The 19341-nt window shown below is 43.8% G+C and overlaps 1 long non-coding RNA gene across 5 annotated transcripts in view; it reads left to right on the forward strand.

Moving 5' to 3' along the window:
• LOC129025679 (uncharacterized) overlaps positions 1–19341 on the forward strand; it is a 56431-nt gene that overhangs the window by 16081 nt on the left and 21009 nt on the right. For 4 of the 5 annotated variants that reach the window (XR_008497061.2, XR_010125507.1, XR_008497060.2 and 1 more), the window contains exon 9: positions 801–846. This is a non-coding gene — a long non-coding RNA (uncharacterized LOC129025679). Of the gene's footprint in view, positions 1–800; positions 847–12040; positions 12779–19341 lie in introns of those variants that run through there. The other variant, XR_008497062.2, reaches the window with a different exon arrangement.

Below are 19341 nucleotides of genomic sequence, written 5' to 3' on the forward strand. Positions count from 1 at the left end.
AATATATAATATTATTGGTTTTCCTACCATGAGGTTTCTTATTTCTTTATATATATATTTGGATACTCATCTGGTTTTTATTGATTACTCATTAAAACCATGTAAGTTATTGATTACTCATTGAAACCATATAAGTATATTCTTACATGGTTTTGGAAAAATGTCGGATTTGATGTGGCCCCCTCATGTTTCTTTTATTTAAGCCTCCTTATTATCCCCTTTCAGTATAAAAATTTCTGCAGCCTTAGTCGGGATTTGAAAAGCTTAAAACTAGAAGCTGAAACCACGGTGAATTTTCACGTCAGTCCAGTGACTGGGTTGATAGAGTACGTCTATCCAGTACTCTGGGTTGATAGAGCCACTTTTTAGACACCCTCTAGCCCAAATCTGATCATAATCATGTGTCCCCACCTCTTAGGGCCTCTGTGGCAGAAGGTGTTGGTTACCTGAAGGGAGATGGTGATGGGATGGGAAATCAACAGGAGGGAATCGTGTGTTGGCAGAGTTGAGTTCCAACTTCGTCCAGCCAGCACAGTTCATTTATAAATTACTTTGTTTCTCTCTCTCTCCCTCTCTTTCCACCCCTGACTCTTGCTCTCATCTTTTACTCTTTGCATCTGAGAGAAGAGTGATGTGAAAATGATCAGGAATTCACTTTTTCTTATGAGGTCCTGGTCACAGTGATACTTAGAAAACACTTAGAAACTTAGGCCTGTGGTGTTTTCTCCATCTGCTTCCGGGTCATTTCTTCCTCATTTCTCTCAGAACTTTGGTGTTAACAGCCTGTTTCCCTTCTTTAGGGGCTGACTTTGATTTCACAGATGTTTCTTCGTGGTGAATGAAACAGTGAGTAACTCTTTAAAGTCTCCTCTGTTGCCGAATTGCTTATAGTTTGTTTGTGTTTTTGGAGTGCTGTAGGAAGAGCAGTGATGAAAGTTTGAGGCTTCTAGATGCTTCCATATTAGTTGCCTGGGGCTCAGGCAGGGGCACACATGTGGACCCCTGAGGGAACATGACAGTTGAGATGACAGCTGAGGAATGAGGATGACTTATATCCCAAGGAGTGGGTCAAAAGGAGTTTTGTGTAACAAGTGTGGCATGTGCAAAGGGCCTGTGGTCAGTGGAACTGAGGGTGCCTGTGGGGCTCAGTGAAGGGGAAAAGAGGAAGTCAGGCATGGCATGGGGTGGAGGGGAAGAGAATGAGGCTACAGTCAGTGCCCAGTCTTGAAAATGTCCCTTTGAGTGTCCCTAGGGGCCATCCTTGTTTTCAGTGCTTATTACCCCTGCTCCCCTCTGCTTGCTCCCAGAGAGCTCTCTCCTGCCTCCCAGCTCTGCGTCTCTCAGATCCTGGCTCTGATCCCATGCTGCTGTTGCTTACACTCATGTACCCATTGCTAATGTCATCATTCCCTTCAGCAGCTAAGTGCAAAGTTAATTTCCCATTAGAAAAGCCGTCTGTACTAATAACAATCAACTGGGAGACCCAAAAGAGTGCAGTTAAAGAAAAAAAAAAAATTCAAACTTTCCCTCGAAAAGAAACCAGTGATACCATTTGGGTCCACCTCCCTGAGGTTTGAAAGCCTCTCCCTTAGTGTTAGTTGCTTTTAGGCCTGTTCTTGCTGCATTAGCAAGGTGTATCTTTCTCTTTATATGCAGACAGTGCCCTCTTCTGGTGGGAGGCTCTCAGTGTCTGTCTACAAATCCATGACCCAAGAGGTAGAGGGGTCCCCAACAGTCTCACTTACTTCTGCCAAAGTGGTGCCCTTGGGAATCACCAACTTCCTGTGCTCACCTGTTCTAGCTACTTGGTTCACTTTGACCCAGCTCTTCAGGGGTGACACCCTCCCTCATCAGGCTCCCAGATCCCATCAGGTGTTGAAACCCCATGTGATAGGCGAAATACTGGTCCCCAGAGATGCCCACATCCTAACCCCTTGATCATGTAAATGTGTGACCTTATGCAACACATGGGACTTTGCAAATGGGATTACATTAAGGATCTTGACATGGGAAGATTATTTAGGATGAGCTGTGTAATTACAATGGAATCACAGGTTCCTTAGAGAGGCCTCCGTCAGAGGATGAAGGAGGTGTTCACATGTGGAAAGAGACAGAAATAAAAGTGGAGAGGACCATTGAAAAAAAAAAAGTCATTGAAAGACTTTGGCACCCAGGTTGCCATGGCTGCCCCCAGCCCTTCAAATTCTCCTAAATCCCCAAATGATCTTTCCCTGGAAGTTGCACCAGCCCGTTGGATAGCTTAGATGCAGCTGTTGGAGGGTGGATCTAGCCTGTGAGGACCCAGTAACCTGGATCCAATACGTGACAACAAGGATTGAATGAGTGGTCGTTTGCTGCTGAGTAATTGCTGGTTTTCCTGGCTACCTGGGCCCTGGGTCACAGGGATGAGAGGGCTGGAAAAAATGATTATCAGCACAGAGTCCCAGAGTCTCTGTGACTTCTGGTCACAGAGATTTTGAGTGTATATATAGAAAAAAGCAGTTGTTCCTACACATTCAGTGTCAGAAGTGAAGGATGAGAGGGATATGCGTGTCAAAGGAAAAAACAGCTTTTCCCCCCTGTATGTGAGGTCACAGCAAATTTGCAAGATTCAGTGCATGGTGAGAGAAGCAGGCAGCCGCTGACATTCAGGGGCTGGCCTGGCTCCCACTACCTGGCTTGGGGTTTCCTGTTGGACCTAAGAAATGTCACAGACAGGACGTTTTTAAAGTCAATAAGAAATGTCAGACAAGAGCACTGTGACAAAGTCAAGAGACCGTGAGTTGTGCTTTGGCTGGTTCTTGATTTATTTCTGCTCAAGGCAATCAGTATGCCAAGGTGGCATATTTCAGGGTGTCACATAATGATCTACATTCTTATTCAGGGTGGGGTGTCCTGTACCCCATCAACTGGAAGGTTGTAGCACTTCCTGCTTTCTAGACATGGTAAATGAACTCCCTGGGTCACTGGGAAAGTTGTAGCACTTCCTGCTTCCTGGAGATGGTAAATAAACTTCCTGTGTCACATGGGAGGTTGTAACACTTCCTGCTGCCCAGAGATGGTCAATGAACTTCCTGAGTCACTGGGAAGGTTGTAGTACTTCCTGCTTCTTGGAGATGGTAAATAAACATCCTGGGTCACTGAGGAGGTTGTAGCACTTCCTGCTTTCCTAGAGAGATGGTCAGTGAACATCCTAGGTCACTGAGGAGGTTGTAGCACTTCCTGCTTCCTAGAGATGGTCAATGAACTTCCTGGGTCACTAGGAAAATTGTAGCACTTCCTGCTTCCTGGAGATGTTAAATAAACTTCCTGGGTCACTAGGGAAGTTTATAGCACTTCCTGTTTCCTGGGGATGGTAAGAGAACTTCCTGGGTCACTGGGGAGTTTGTGGCACTTCCTGCTTCCTAGACATGGTAAATGAACTGCCTGGGTCATTGGAAGGTTGCAGCACTTTCTAGTTTATAGGGACATTGTAACACTTCCTGGTTTATCTGGAGATTGTAATGCTTTCTGATTCATAGGGTCGTTGTAAAACTTTCTGGCTCACATTGTTACATTTCCTGGTTCAAATGGATAATAGTAGCACTTCCTGGTTCACAGGGACATTGTGACACTTCCTGGTTCTTATGGGTAATTGTAGCACTTCCTGGTTCACAGGGACATTGCAACACTTTTTGGTTCATACACATAATTGTTAGCACTTCCTGATTCCCAGGGACATTGCAACACTTCCTGGTTCATAGGGATAATTGTAGCACTTCCTGTTTCATAGGGACATTGTAATACTTTCTGGTTCATACGGATAACTGTAGTACTTCCTGGTTCATATAGATAATAGTAGCAATTCCTGGTTCACACGGGCATTGCAACACTTCCTGTTTCACAGGGACATTGCAACACTTCCTGGTTCATTCTGATAATTGTATAACTTCCTGGTTTGCAGGGACATTGTAACACTTCCTGGTTCATATGGATAATTGTAGCACTTCCTGGTTCATAGGGACATTGTAACGTTTCCAGGTTCATACATATGGATAATTGTAGCACTTCCTGGTTCATATGGATAATTGTAGCACTTCCTGGTTTGCAGGGACATTGTGACACTTCCTGGTTCATAGTGACACTGCAACACTTTCTGGTTCATGTGGATAATTGTAGAACTTCCTGGTTCATAAAGACATTTGGAACCCTCTGGTTCATAGGGATAATTGTAGCACTTCCTGGTTCGTAGGGACATTGCCACACTTCCTGGTTCATCTGGATAATTGTAGCACTTCCTGGTTCATAGGGAAATTGTGACACTTTCTGGTTCATAGTGACATTGCCACACTTCCTGGTCCGTGTGGATAATAGTAGCACTTCCTGGTTCCTAGGGACATTGCCACACTTCCTGGTTCATCCAGGTAATTGTAGCACTTCCTGGTTCATAGGGATATTGCAACACTTTGTGGTTCATATGGATAATAGTATCACTTCCTGGTTCACAGGTACATTACAACACTTCCTGGTTCATATGGGTAATTGTAGAACTTCCTAGTTTGCAGGGACATTGTAACACTTTCTGGGTCATATGGGTAATTGTAGCACTTCCTGGTTCATAGTGATATTGCCACACTTCTTGGTCCGTGTGGATAATAGTAGCACTTCCTGGTTCATAGGGACATTGCCACACTTCCTGGTTCATCCAGATAATTGTAGCACTTCCTGGTTCATAGGGATATTGCAACACTTTGTGGTTCATATGGATAATTGTGGCACTTCCTGGTTCATATGGATAATAGTAGCACTTCCTGGTTCACAGGTACATTACAACACTTCCTGGTTCATTCGGATAATTGTAGAACTTCCTAGTTTGCAGGGACATTAACACTTTCTGGGTCATATGGGTAATTGTAGCACGTCCTGGTTCATAGTGACATTGCCACACTTCCTGGTCCGTGTGGATAATAGCACTTCCTGGTTCATAGGGACATTGCCACACTTCCTGGTTCATCCAGATAATTGTAGCACTTCCTGGTTCATAGGGATATTGCAACACTTTGTGGTTCATATGGATAATTGTAGCACTTCCTGGTTCATATGGATAATAGTAGCACTTCCTGGTTCACCGGTACATTACAACACTTCCTGGTTCATTCAGATAATTGTAGAACTTCCTAGTTTGTAGGGACATTGTAACACTTTCTGGTTCATATGGATAATTGTAACACTTCCTTGTTCATAGGGACATTGTAACATTTCCAGGTTCATATGGATAATTGTAGCACTTCCTGGTTCATAGGGACCTTGTAACACTTCCTGGTTCATATGGATAATTGTAGCACTTCTAGTTTACAGGGCCATTGCAGTACTTCCTGGTTCATACGGCAAATTGTGGCACTTCTTAGTTTTTAGGGATATTGTGGAAGTGCTACTATTATCCATATGAACCAGGAAGTGCTACAATTATCCATACGAACCAGAAAGTGTTGCAATATCCTTATGAACCAGGAAGTGCTAGGATTATCTGGATGAACCAAGAAGTGTGGCAATGTCCCTATGACCCAGGAAGTGATACGATTATCCATATGAACCGGGAAGTGTGGCAATGTCACTATGAACCAGAAAGTGTCACAATTTTCCTATGAACCAGGAAGTGCTGGTTCGTAGGGACATTGCCACACTTCCCGGTTTGTAGGGAAATTGTGACACTTTCTGGTTCATAGTGACATTGCTACACTTCCTGATTCATATGGATAATAGTAGCACTTCCTGGTTCATAGGGACATTGCCACACTTCCTGGTTCATCCAGATAATTGTAGCACTTCCTGGTTCATATGGATAATAGTAGCACTTCCTGGTTCACAGGGACATTGCAACACTTCTGGTTCATTCGGATAATTGCAGAACTTTCTAGTTTGTAGGGACATTGTAACGCTTCCTGGTTCATATGGATAATTATAGCACTTCCTGGTTCATAGGGACATTGTAACATTTCTAGGTTCATATGGATAATTGTAGCACTTCCTCGTTCATAGGGACATTGTAACACTTCCTGGTTCATATGGATAATTGTAGCAGTTCTGGTTTGTAGGGCCACTGCAGTCCGTCCTGGTTCATACAGATAATTGTAGCACTTCTTAGTTTTTAGGAATATTGTGACACTTCCTGGTTCATAGTGACACTGCAACACTTTCTGGTTCATATGGATAATTGTAGAACTTCTTGGTTCATAAAGACATTTGCAACCCTCTGGTTCATAGGGATAATTGTAGCACTTCCTGGTTCATAGGGAAATTGTGACACTTTCTGGTTCATAGTGACATTGCCACACTTCCTGGTCCGTGTGGATAATAGTAGCACTTCCTGGTTCATAGGGACATTGCCACACTTCCTGGTTCATCCAGATAATTGTAGCATTTCCTGGTTCATAGGGATATTGCAACACTTTGTGGTTCATATGGATAATTGTAGCACTTCCTGGTTCATATGGATAATAGTATCACTTCCTGGTTCACAGGGACATTACACTTCTGGTTCATTCCGATAATTGTATAACTTCTTGGTTTGCAGGGACATTGTAACACTTTCTGGTTCATCTGGATAATTGTAGCACTTCCTGGTTCATAGGGACATTGTAACATTTCCAGGTTCATACAGATAATTGTAGCACTTCCTGGTTCATAGGGACCTTGTAACACTTCCTGGTTCATACGGGTAATTGTAGCACTTCCTGGTTTGCAGGGACATTGCAGTACTTCCTGGTTCATAGGGATAATTGTGGCACTTCTTAGTTTGAAGGACATTGTGACACTTCCTGGTTCATAGTGACACTGCAGCACTTTCTGGTTCATATGGATAATTGTAGTACTTCCTGGTTCATAAAGACATTTGGAACTGTCTGGTTCATAGGGATAATTGTAGCACTTCCTGGTTCGTAGGGACATTGCCACACTTCCTGGCTCATCTGGATAATTGTAGCACTTCCTGGTTCATAAGGATAGTTGCAACACTCTCTGGGTCATCACCCCCATCCTGCCATCTGCTCCAGCCCTATGCAGCCACTCACGAATCTACTTCCTATCCCATGGATTTGCCTATCAGGGGCATTTCAAACAAATGGCCTCCCATGTGGTTTTGTGCCTGGCTTCTTTCACTCAGCATAATATTTCTGAGGTCCATTAATTTTGTATCATGCATCAGAATTTCATTCCTTTTGATGGCTGAAGGACATTCCATTGTATGGGTAGACCACATTTTGTTTATCCACACACTTGTTGATGGGCACTGGGTTCTTTCCACTGTGTGACTACCATGAATAATGCTTAGCACTTAGCATACAGTTAGGACTTCTGTGTACATAGTTGTCTGAGTAACTGTCTTCAATTTTTGGGGTAAATACCCAGGAGGGGAATGGCTGGGTCGTATGATAACTCTATGTTTAACCATTGAAGGATCTGCCAGGCTGCTTTTCAAAGCAACCGCACCATTGCACCATCCCACAAACAATGTAAGAGCGCTCCAGTTTCTGCACATCTGAGCCAACACTTGTCACTGTCCATATTTGTCATTAGAGCCATCCTAATGTGTTTGATGGGCTATCTCATTGTGGTTTTGATTTGCATTTCCCTGATGACCAGATAGGTTGGCTTTCAAATTTTCATGTTCTTTCTTCTTCTCTGTCAAGTAGATGAGTAATACTTAAATAAATATTTCTTGCTCAGCATTTTGATGTATTTATTCATAGCCTTATTAATGCTTGACCTTATTTGCTTATCTCTCAGATATGGGTCTCTAAATGTCAGTTTCAAGAAGGAACTGTGTTTTGTTCAACTCCAAAATCCCCAGATCTATCTAGGACACTGCCTGAAACACAGAAGGGGTTAAAAAAATATGGATGAAATATAATAGCAAATGCATGTTCTATTTTAAAATATCAACAGTTATTCCATTTGCAGAACAATAAATTCAACGTGAAGACTAAGACACTGTTGATTATTTGTGTATGCTTGTATATGTATATATACATACATATATGTGTGTGTATACCTCTACATGCATGTATAGGTATACACATATATATGTATATATACACACATATATATATAGGTATATACACATATCTTTATAAAACACAGACCTAGGATATTTTCCCTAGAATCAGGTCCAAGGCAGATAGTTGAAAAATGTCTGATTTCTAATTTGTGGTTAAAATAAAACTAAAAACATTTGATTATTTTCATCATGATTTATTTTGCTGACTTGTTGAACATATGCAGGCTTGTTACCTGGGTGGACTGTGTGATGCTGAGGTTTGGGGTATGACTGATTCCGTCACCCAGGTAGTGAGCATGGCACCCAATAGGTAGTTCTTCAGTTCTTACCCTATCCCTCCCTCCACCCTCTAGAAGCCCGCAGTGTCTGTTCCTATCTTTGTGTCCATGAGTACCCAATATGTAGATCCACTTAGAAATGAGAATGTGCAATCTTTGGTTTTCTGTTTCTGGATTAGTTTGATTACAATAAGAACCTCCAGCTCCATCCATGTTACTGCAAAGGACGTGGTTTTGTTCTTTTCTGTGGCTGTGTAGTATCCCACAGCGTCTATGGACCACATTTTCTTTATCCAGTCCACCACTGATGGGCATTTAGGTTGATTCCATCTCTTTGCTGTGGGGAATAGTGCTGTGATCAACATGCTTGTGCAGGAGTTCTTTTTGGTAGGATAATTTATTTTCCTTATGTATGTATCCAGGAATGGGATTGCTGAACTAAATGGTAGTTCTCTTTTTAGTTCTTCGAGAAATCTGGGTGATATGTTTTGGAATGAACTTCGTATAGCTTTTTACTGCCTCCCTTTTAAAATGCTTCCAGAAGGCTGTCCCTTCTTTGGTGCACAGAAACTGGCTAAAAAATAAATGTGACCAGCTGGGAGTGGTGGCTCACGCCTGTAATCTCAGCACTTTGGGAGGCTGAGGCAGGTGAATCACCTGAGGTCAGGAGATCAAGACCATCCTGGCCAACATGGTGAAACCCCGTCTCTAGTAAAAATACAAAAAGTTAACTGGGCGTGGTGGCAGGTGGCTGTAATCCCAGTTACTCAGGAGGCCGAGGCAGGAGAATTGCTGGAACTTAGGAGCCAGAGGTTGCAGTGAGCTGAGATGGCTCCACTGCACTCCAGCCTGGGCGACAGAACGAGACTCCGTCTCAAAAACAAACAAACAAACAAAAATTAGCCAGGCATGGTGGAACATGCCTATAGTCCCAGCTACTCAGGAGGCTGAGGCAGGGGAATCACTTGAACCCAGGAGGCGGAGGTTGCAGTGAGCTGAGATGGCACCATTGCACTCCAGCCTGAGCGACAGAGCAAGACTCTGTCTCAAAAAAATAAATAAATAAAAATAAATATAAATACAATTAAAATAAATAAAATAATTAAAAAAAACGTGACCTGCAGCCACCTCTCCAAGGGGCCTGGATACCAATGGAAGGAAGTGAAAAGGAGGAGATGAAAAATTTACACCTTGAAAGCTGAAAGTGTTCTAATATTATTACCAATGCTGTGTAGTCAGACACATCGAAAGTGACTCTAATACCTCCTGACACCCTTATGTTATGAATATGTAGATGGTAGCAAATTATTCTCCGCTTTTTTCCAGCTCATTGAAACATTTTAGGGAGGAACATTTTTGCATTGACAACAGCTTTAAATATTTAATTAGTGCTTTGAAGAAACACAAGAATCTGTGACGCAGAAGGGAAATGAAAAGGAAAGCTTAGTCTCCATTTAGTTATGTTCCTCATAAATATTTCCCAGGGGCAAAGATGTTCTCTTTCATATTAAAAATACAAATAAACACTTGACTTCTCATTAGCCCAAGAAAATATTGTAGAGATTTTCGTTATCCAAAAAAGGTACACTTTCAAAACACACGGAACAGAAATGGCGCATTGCCTTAGCTTGCTTCTGGCTAGCATGTCTGGCTATTGACCGGATTTTATTTTTAAATGACTAAAATAATATATTAACTAAATGGTAAAATTCATATTCAGCATTGGCTTGAGGGCATCGGAGGGTTTTGGCTGGCCCAGTCGTCTCTACCAGTGAGGAAAGCAAGGAAATAGGTCATTTCACTCAGGGACAGCTTGAAAACAGAGATTTCATGGAGCTTCCTCATTCCGTCAGCCTAGAGTGGGATTTTGGCTGTCACCCTTCAAGGATGAAAAGGTGCAGAGGACATTGGGCTACAGAGTGCTCGTTTAAATGATTTAAAAGTTTTGGTCAGGTGTGGTGGCTCATGCCTGTAATCCCAGCACTCTGGGGGGCCGAGGCGGGTGGATCACCTGAGGCTGGGAGTTCGAGACCAGCCTGACCAACATGGAGAAACCCCATCTCTACTAAAAATACAAAATTAGTCGGGCGCGGTGGCTCATGCCTGTAATCCCAACTACTCTGGAGGCTGAGGCAGGAGAATTGCTTGAGCCTGGGAGGCGGAGGTTGCAGTGAGCCGAGATCGTGCTATTGCACTCCAGACTGGGCCACAGGAGCAAAACTCCATCTCAAAAAAAAAAAAAAAAAAAGTTTCCATCTGGCTGGACACAGTGGCTCATGCCTGCAGTCCCAGCACTTTGGGAGGCTGAGGCAGGTCAATCACTTGAGGTCAGGAGTTCAAGACCAGCCTGGACAACATGGAGAAACCTCATCTGTACTAAAAATACAAAAATCAGCCAGGCGTGGTGGCGGGTACCTGTAATCCCAGCTACTCTGTAGGCTGAGGCAGGAAAATCACTTGAACCCTGGAGGCAGAGGTTGCAGTGAGCTGAGATTGCACCACTGCACTCCAGCCTGGGCGACAGAGCAAGACTCCATCTCAAAAAAAAAAAAAAAAAAAAAAAAAAAGTTTCCATCTAAGCGAGCTCTGTTGGTTCTCCCACCTCTGACCTTACGAGCTTTCTTCTTTAACCTGCACCTTGTTCTCTGAGTCACTTTGCACTTTAAGGCACAGCTACAGCTTCCCCATCAGACTTGTTGGTCTTTTATCAAAGGATGAAAAAGTTCTTCCTCCTTTGGGTCTTTAACCCTGTTTCCTGGTGTAAGACAGCTTTTACGTTTGCTACCTGCTGGAATCAACTTGAAATTTTCTCCCAGAAAATTTGTGAATTTATCTTGTTCAAGTTACTTGTGGTCAAAAAGTTAATAAAGATAGGTAGACAGACAAATACATTGATACAGATAGATAGATTCATGATAGATGATTGATAGATAGATAGATATTACATAGATACATAGATAGATACATAGATTAGACCTGATATATACAGGGTGGGTAGATAGATAAATGAATAAATGGCTAGATACATGATTGATTAATTGGTAGATAAATGAATAAATGGCTAGATACATGATTGGTTGATTGGTAGGTAAATGAGTAAATGGCTAGATACATGATTGATTGATAGATGATAGAGATTAGATAGATACATAGATACATAGATTAGACCTGATAGATATATAGATATATATACAGGATGGGTGGATAGATAAATGAATACATGGCTAGATACATGATATGGATACAGCCAGTACATACATAGATACATAGACAGGGTAGGTGGATGGATAGATGAATACATGGATAGATAAATATACACAGAGATAGATCAATGATAGAAATGGGTATATAGATATATGAATGATAGAAGATATTTTGAGAGAGATGATTAATAGGCAATTGATTGACATATTAGATGATAGATAAAAAGTGGGTAAAATGCAAGTAAACTGTAAGCCAAAAGTCCATGTGGAATAGCGTGGGAAGCATTGAGAAGACACTTTTTGGCAGTACCTGTTTAAAAATGGAAAAACTGAGCTAATACCCTCCACAGTAAGATAGAGGGGAGGGCACTGGGAATTTATACCTCCCAGGAAAAATAAATCATGATAAACAGGCAGAGATCTTTCCAGATTCCAGTTCTTGGGGGTAAAAGGTCCCCGAGATGCCCAGTTTGTGACAACCTGTTCTGAACTATTCAGCTCAAGGTTTCCGTTTTTTCTCCCAGGGGACTTGCCTCGACTCTGATGTGTTTGCTTCAGTCCTCTGTGTATTGTATTCATCCCACTCTTCAATTCATAAACTCTGGAGATTGTTCAATTTACTGGGCAAACCATATGCCTAAGTCTGTCTTCTAATGGAGGCTCGGGACCCAAGAGGAGGCTGGCGTCAGGCTCTCGGTCACCCATCTTCACATTCAGGTTTCCTGATGCACTTTGCAACTCTTTGGGCAACCTCTGGACTCCTTGTTCCCAGGGTCCACATTTAGTTGTATCTTTACTGCATTGCTTTTATGAAAAAGAATAAAATTGGATGAAACAGATACAGAGTATTGGTGTCAACCTAAGTATTGGTGTCAACAAAAAGATGGTTTGGATCTGGTTCCCCACCAAATCTTAAGTTGAGTTGGAATCCCCAGTTTGGAGGTGGGGTCTGGTGGGAGGTGACTGCATTATGTGGGTGGTTTCCATTGAATGGTTTACCACCGTCCCCCATGGTGCTGTTGTGGCGGAAGTGAGTTATCATCTGATCTGGTTGTTTAAAGGGTGCAACAACTTCCCCACCCCTGTCCTGCTCCTGCTGTGGCCACGTAAGACGTTCCTGCTTCCCCTTTGCCTTCCGCCATGATTGTAAATTTCCTGAGGCCTCCGCAGCCATGCTTCCTGTACTGCCTGTGGAACCGTGAGCCAATTTAAACCTCTTTTTCTTTATAAATTACCCTGTCTCAGGTATTTCTTTATAGCAGTGTAAGGACTGACGAATACACTCTGTAATAGAAAAGATGTTTATTTGGGAGTATAGTAGTGCCATAAGAATAGATGTGCCATATTAAACTATGTGCATATTCAGGGAGGTAAAGGGGAAAAAAGGATTTTAAAGGAAATAATGAAGAGGATTCCATAATTCTTTTGAAATGATTATCCTTGGCTAAAAAGATCAATAACATGGTGACACCAGTCTGAGTTTGGACAGCCAGTTTTTGGGCAGATGTCCTCGTGGAAGTATTTTTTTTGCAAGGGTGAGATTTTTGCAGTCTCTTACGATGGTTTCTGTTATCAGGCATATAAGCATAAAAACCATTAATATACACTAGAGATGCACTGAAGAGCTTATAAAATTGTTAAGTTTTTCTTCTTTGGTCAGTGTCTAAAATATGAGTCAGATATTTCCTTGGTTATCTTTGAGATTTATATGTTCCCAGGTTTCTCCTGGGTGGGTAGAAATTCCTGCAGCGTGTACAAAACTGTCCTTCATGCCATACTTCTTCCTACCATTATACGACGAAAACTAACAAAAGAGAGTTTTATAAAATGTTCTTCCTCTTTCTCTCTGGTACCAATAGGAAGCACAATTGTTTTCCCATGGTTCTTCACAAAGGTTCTATTGCACTAAGTTTTAAACCCTTGTGTATACACAATCACATTCACATATACCACACATATACACAGTTACACACATCCGTAAAAATACATACATGCACATGTATACACAGATAAACACATATGTGCACAAATATAGACACACAGATACACATTCACATGCACATGTATGCAGACATACACACACAGATATACACATATACCTATGCACATAAACCATACACAGATATACACATACATAACATACATACAGAAGTATACATACAAACATATACACAGATCTGTGCATACACATATACACACATAACACATGCATGCACACACATCCACAAGCCTGCAGATATACACATGTACACACAGATATGCATATTCATACACACCAAACATACATTCATACTTACACCTATACACACACATACACAAACACACACAGAGATATACACATACACACATGCACACAAATACATACACACATACATACACAGATACACATGTACATACATACCAGACATACATGCATACTTACACCTACACACATACACAAACACACATAGACAGGGATATGCACATGCACACAAATACCTACATACACACGTATATACACGCATATAGTTATACACACACACACGCACACACAAGCACACGCACACACACACAGGTACACACACACATGCACACACAACTTTGGCGTAATGGAAATTTGATGATTGGTCATTGGACTCAACCATACAGCCCCTGTCAGAAACAAAGGACCAAAATCGAAGGGGACATGGATGTCACAAACATCTCAACATCTACGGAACCACGTAACTTGGAGAAACATGCAACCGACTAAGGACAGAAGATTTGAGTGAATGCAACTCTTTTTTTTTTCTTTTTTTTTTTTTTTTTTGAGTTGGAGTTTCGCTCTTGTTGCCCAGGCTGGAGTGCAATGGCGTGATCTCGGCTCACCACAACCCCCGCCTCCTGGGTTCAAGTGATTCTCCCGCCTCAGCCTCTTGAATAGCTGGGATTACAGGCATGCGCCACTACACCCGCTAATTTCATATTTTTAGTAGAGATGGGGTTTCTCCGTGTTGGTCAGGCTGGTCTCGAACTCCCAACCGCAGGTGATCCGCCTGCCTCAGCCTCCCAAAGTGCTGGGATTACATGCGTGAGCCACCATGCCCATCCTGACTGCAGCTCTTACTTTGGAATTCAGGCAGCTATGGAGCCAGGATTCCTGGAGCCCACAGGCATGTGGCTCATACATTTCCCTTCCTTTCCATAGAATTGGGTTAGTTTTGTTGCACTGGGTGTCTGGTAGCTCCGGAGAGAACAGATATAAATGTGAAAATGCATGTCTTGGTCATTAGTGTTTCTCAACAATTCTCCATCCCACCCCACTTAACAAGGCCTCTGCTAGAACTCTGGGGTCAGTTCCAAGAGAAAAAAACATCGCTGCCTAAAAGAAGCAAATGGAAGAATGCGTTCTATGCTGCCATGTGTGTTCTTATCAGGCATTATCTAAGTTTCTCACCAGGAGATGTTGAAAAATATTGCTTGATGTACGAAGGGTAACGTACTGCAGTTGTTTATTGAGAAATGCCAGCCGTCATCTCTTGCTCGTTAGCTGCTCTGAATGCTCTTAGAAGGCACCATTCATGCCGCTGTATTCGGGACTGCTGAATTGTGCCGCATTCCTTGATGTTACGCATGTCTCTTGTTGATGAAGTTCTAACCACAGTGCTATTGTGAGGCCGGAAGTGTCCTTGGGTGAAAAAGCGGCCCCTGGGTCACATGCCCCATGATTCAAGTGCACGTGAACCCCTCTAGTGCTTCACTGCCAGGGTCCAGGAGAGAGGGAAAGAATGTCACTGTCCCAGCATCCTCTAATTTACTTGACAACACAGTTGTTCTAGTGTCAGAGTTTTGTTTCGTTTTGTTTTTGAGATGGAGTCTCGCTCTGTCCCTCAGACTGGAGTGCAGTGACACAATTTCGGCTCACTGTAACCTCTGCCTCCCGGGTTCAAGTGATTCTCCTGCCTCAGCCTCCTGAATAGCTGAGATTACAGGCACCTGCCATCATGCCTGACTAATTTTTATATTTTTGTAGAGATGGGGCTTCACCACGTCGGCCAGGCTGGTCTTGAACCACTGACCTCAGGTGATCCGCCTGCCTCTGCTGCCGAAAGTGCTGGGATTACAGGCGTGAGCCACCATGCCCAGCCAGGTATTTTTTTTTTTTTTCGCAGCTCAAGAATGAACTTTTTCTTAGTATCCTGTAGCTAAAATGATGCTTCTCCAGTTTTATTAAAAACACCTAATGCTGGCCGGGCGCAGTAGCTCACACCTATAATCCTAGCACTTTGGGAGGCCGAGGCAGGCAGATCACGAGGTCAGGAGATCGAGACCATCATGGCCAACATGGCAAAATCCCGTCTCTACTAAAAAAATACAAAAGATTAGCCGGGTGCGGTGGCGGGTGCCTGTAATCCCAGCTACTCAGAAGGTTGAGGCAGAAGAAGTGCTTGAACCTAGGAGACGGAGGTTGCAGTGAGCTGAGATCGCACCACTGTACTCCAGCCTGGCAACAGAGCGAGACTGTTTCAGAAAAACAAACAAACAAACAAAAAACAACTAATACTAATGATCACATTTTTGGTCTCAAACATCTTAATTTTGGAAAGAGGAGATGCCACAATGGATACCACACTAAAGAGATGCTCTGGAGAATTTCGCAAGGGAAGAAATTGTCATCTTAGGGAGGGCAAACTGGGGAAGCTTTTCATACACTGGTCATTCACGGGTATGATTAGAAGAAATGCCACACAGACCTCAGGATACCTTGACCCAGAAGGGGTCACTCTGATGTCTTCTGAAGTGAGAATTGATCACATTACCACAGCTAGTCACCACTCACTGGGTGACTTCAGACAAAGAAAATTGATGTTGTCACTGTTCCAAAGGCCAGAAGTCTGAGATCTAGGTGTGAGCAGGGCTGCGCTACCCCGGAGGCTCTAGGGGAGGACCCTTCCTGCCTCTTCCAGCTCCTGGGGGTTCCAGGTGTTCCTGGGCTTGTGGCCACGTCACTTCAGTCCCTGCCTCCATCTCCACGTGGCCACCTCCTCTGTGTCTCCAAATCTCTATCTCCTTGTAAGGACACTAGTAATTGGATTTAGGGCCCACCCTAAATCTGGGATGATCTCATCTCAAGATCCTTCACTTAAGTATGTCTGCAAGGAACCTATTTCTAAATAAGATCCTGTTTCTACATTTTGAGGGTGAGGACATGCACATCTTTTTTTTTTTTTTTAAGACAGACTCTCACTCTGTTGCCCAGGCTAGAGTGCAATGGCATGATTTCAGCTCACTGCAACCTCCACTTCCTGGGTTCAAGTGATTCTCTTGCCTCAGCCTCCCAAGTAGTTGGGATTACAGGCGTCCACCACTACACCTGGCTAATTTTTGTATTTTTAGTAGAGACGGGGTTTTGCCATGTTGCTCAGGCTGGTCTCGAACTCCGGACCTCGTGATCCGCCCGCCTCAGCCTTGCAAAGTGGTGGGATTACAGACGTGAGCCACTGCGCCCGGCCGCAGATACCTTTTTATGACTCACAACAATATGCAACTCTGGCATGCAATCATGCTAGTGGTTTACTTAGGCAGACCCTCCAGGCCTGCATGGCAAGGGAGTGGGGGTTCACGCCACAGCAGAGGGGAGGAAGGAAAACCCCTGTGCTTCAGCTTTTTCAGATCACAGAAAAGAGCAAACCCAGCAATTCAAGGGCAGCGGTCAAAGACTGCAGGTATAGAGCATGAGAAGCAGTGAGCACAGGGCTGGAGGGGAGCACAGAAGTGGTAACGGAGGTCGGGGGTATGAGGGGATAGCCTGAGGTGGGGCCGACCTTCATGGGAGGGATGGCAGAAGGTGATTGAAAGGGAGGATGGGGCACCAGTAACATCAGCTCCAGGAGCTCAGGAAAGTGTAGAAGGGAGCTCCTTCTCCATCCAAGACTGACACCGTGTCTCTCATGCTTTGGTGCAAGGATGCATGGATGCTGAGACTCATAGGAAGGGTGTGTGAGGCGCGAAGCATGTGGGAGGTGGAAAAAGGGAAAGGGGAGGAGAAGGGCTGTGGGGAAATAAGTGAGTAGAATTGCAGAAACAGACCATTGACTTAATTCTCGAAAGGATTCAAAGGCCAGGTGCAGTGGCTTATGTCAGCAACCCCAGCTACTCAAGAGGCTGAGAAGGAGGATCACGTGAGACCAGGAGTTTGAGATCAGCCTGGGCAACATGGTGAAACTCCATCTCTACTAAAAATACAAAAATTGGCTGGGCAGGCTGGTGGGCACCTGTAATCCTAGCTATTTGGGAGGCTGAATCAGGAAAATTGCTTGAACCAGGAGGCATAGGCTGCAGTGAGCTGAGATCGTGCCATTGCACTCCAACCTGGGCGACAGAATGAGACTCTGTCTCAAAAACAAAAAAACAAAACAAAAAAGATATAGGTTGAGCACAGTTGCTCATCCCTGTAATCCTAGCATTTTGGGAGGTTAAGGCAGGAGGGTTGCTTGAGACCAGGAATTCAAGTCCAGCCTGGGCAACATAGTGAGACCCCATCTCTAAAAAAACAAAAAACAAGAAAAACACAAAAATATACATCATGACACCTGTATTCACACTCCTCATACACTGCAGACAAATGCCATTTTGAAGAGAGGGAGCTTTATTTCTGAGTGGGCGGAGGAAGAAGGATGAATTGAGGAAGTGTGTACATTACTTGTTGCTGTGGTAATGAGCTGCCAACACTGAAAACAGCACATGTTTATTTTCTTACATTTCTGTAGGTCAGGAGTCTGAAATGGATTTCACTATTTTAAAATCAAGGTGTTGGGAGGCTTGCAGTCTCTCCAGAATCTCTAGGAGAGAATTCATTCCTTGCTTTTTCTAGTTTTTACAAGCCACCTGCCATCCTTGGCTCATTAGCTGTTACCCCATCTTCAAAGCACATCACTCCGACCTCTGCTTCCATCCTCACATCCCTTTTTTCTGTGGTTAAATATCTCCCTTCCTCTCTCTTATAAAAGCCCTGGGACCCCACTGCGATTACATAGATCATGCAAAAAATGTCCCCATCTTAAGAACCTTACCTGAATCCTATCTGCAATTCCTCTTTGTCCTAAAAGGTCACAAGTTCTAAGAATTAGGATGTGGGCATCTCTGGGGACCAGGATTGTACCTGCCACATAGGGTTTGAACACCTGATGGGATCTGGGAGCCTGATGAGGGAGGGCGTTGCTGAGTCAAAGTGAACAAGTAGGTAGAACAGGTGGGTACAGGAAGTTGCTGATTCCCAAGGGCACCAGATTGGGAGAAGGAAGGGGGGCAGCTGGGGACCCCTCCACCTCTAGGGTCATGGATTTGGAGCCAGGCACTGAGATCCTCCCACCAGGAGAGGGCACCATCTACATATAAAGAGAAAGATAGGCTGGGCACAGTGGCTCCTGCCTGTAATCCCAGCACTTTGGGAGGCTAAGGTGGATGGATCACCTGAGGTCAGGAGTGCGAGACCAGCCTGGCCAACATGGTGAAACCCCGTCTCTACCAAAAATACAAAAATTAGCTGGGCGTGGTGGGGGGTGCCTGTAATCCCAGTTACTCGGGAGGCTGAGGCAGGAGAATTGCTTGAACCCAGAAGGTGGAGGTTGCAGTGAGCCAAGATCACACCACTGCACTCCAGCCCGGGCAATAAAGTGAGACTCAGTCTTAAAACAACAACTAACCGGGCATGGTGGCACACACCTGTAATCCCAGCTACTTGGGAGGCTGAGGCATGAGAATCGCTTAAACTTGGGAGGCGGAAGTTGCAGCGAGCAGAGTTCACGCCACTGCACTCCAGCCTGGCTGACAGAGCGAGACTCCATCTCAAAAAAGAAAAAAAAAA

The sequence above is a fragment of the Pongo pygmaeus genome, chromosome X (genome assembly GCF_028885625.2).
Source record: "Pongo pygmaeus isolate AG05252 chromosome X, NHGRI_mPonPyg2-v2.0_pri, whole genome shotgun sequence".
NCBI lineage: Eukaryota > Metazoa > Chordata > Mammalia > Primates > Hominidae > Pongo > Pongo pygmaeus.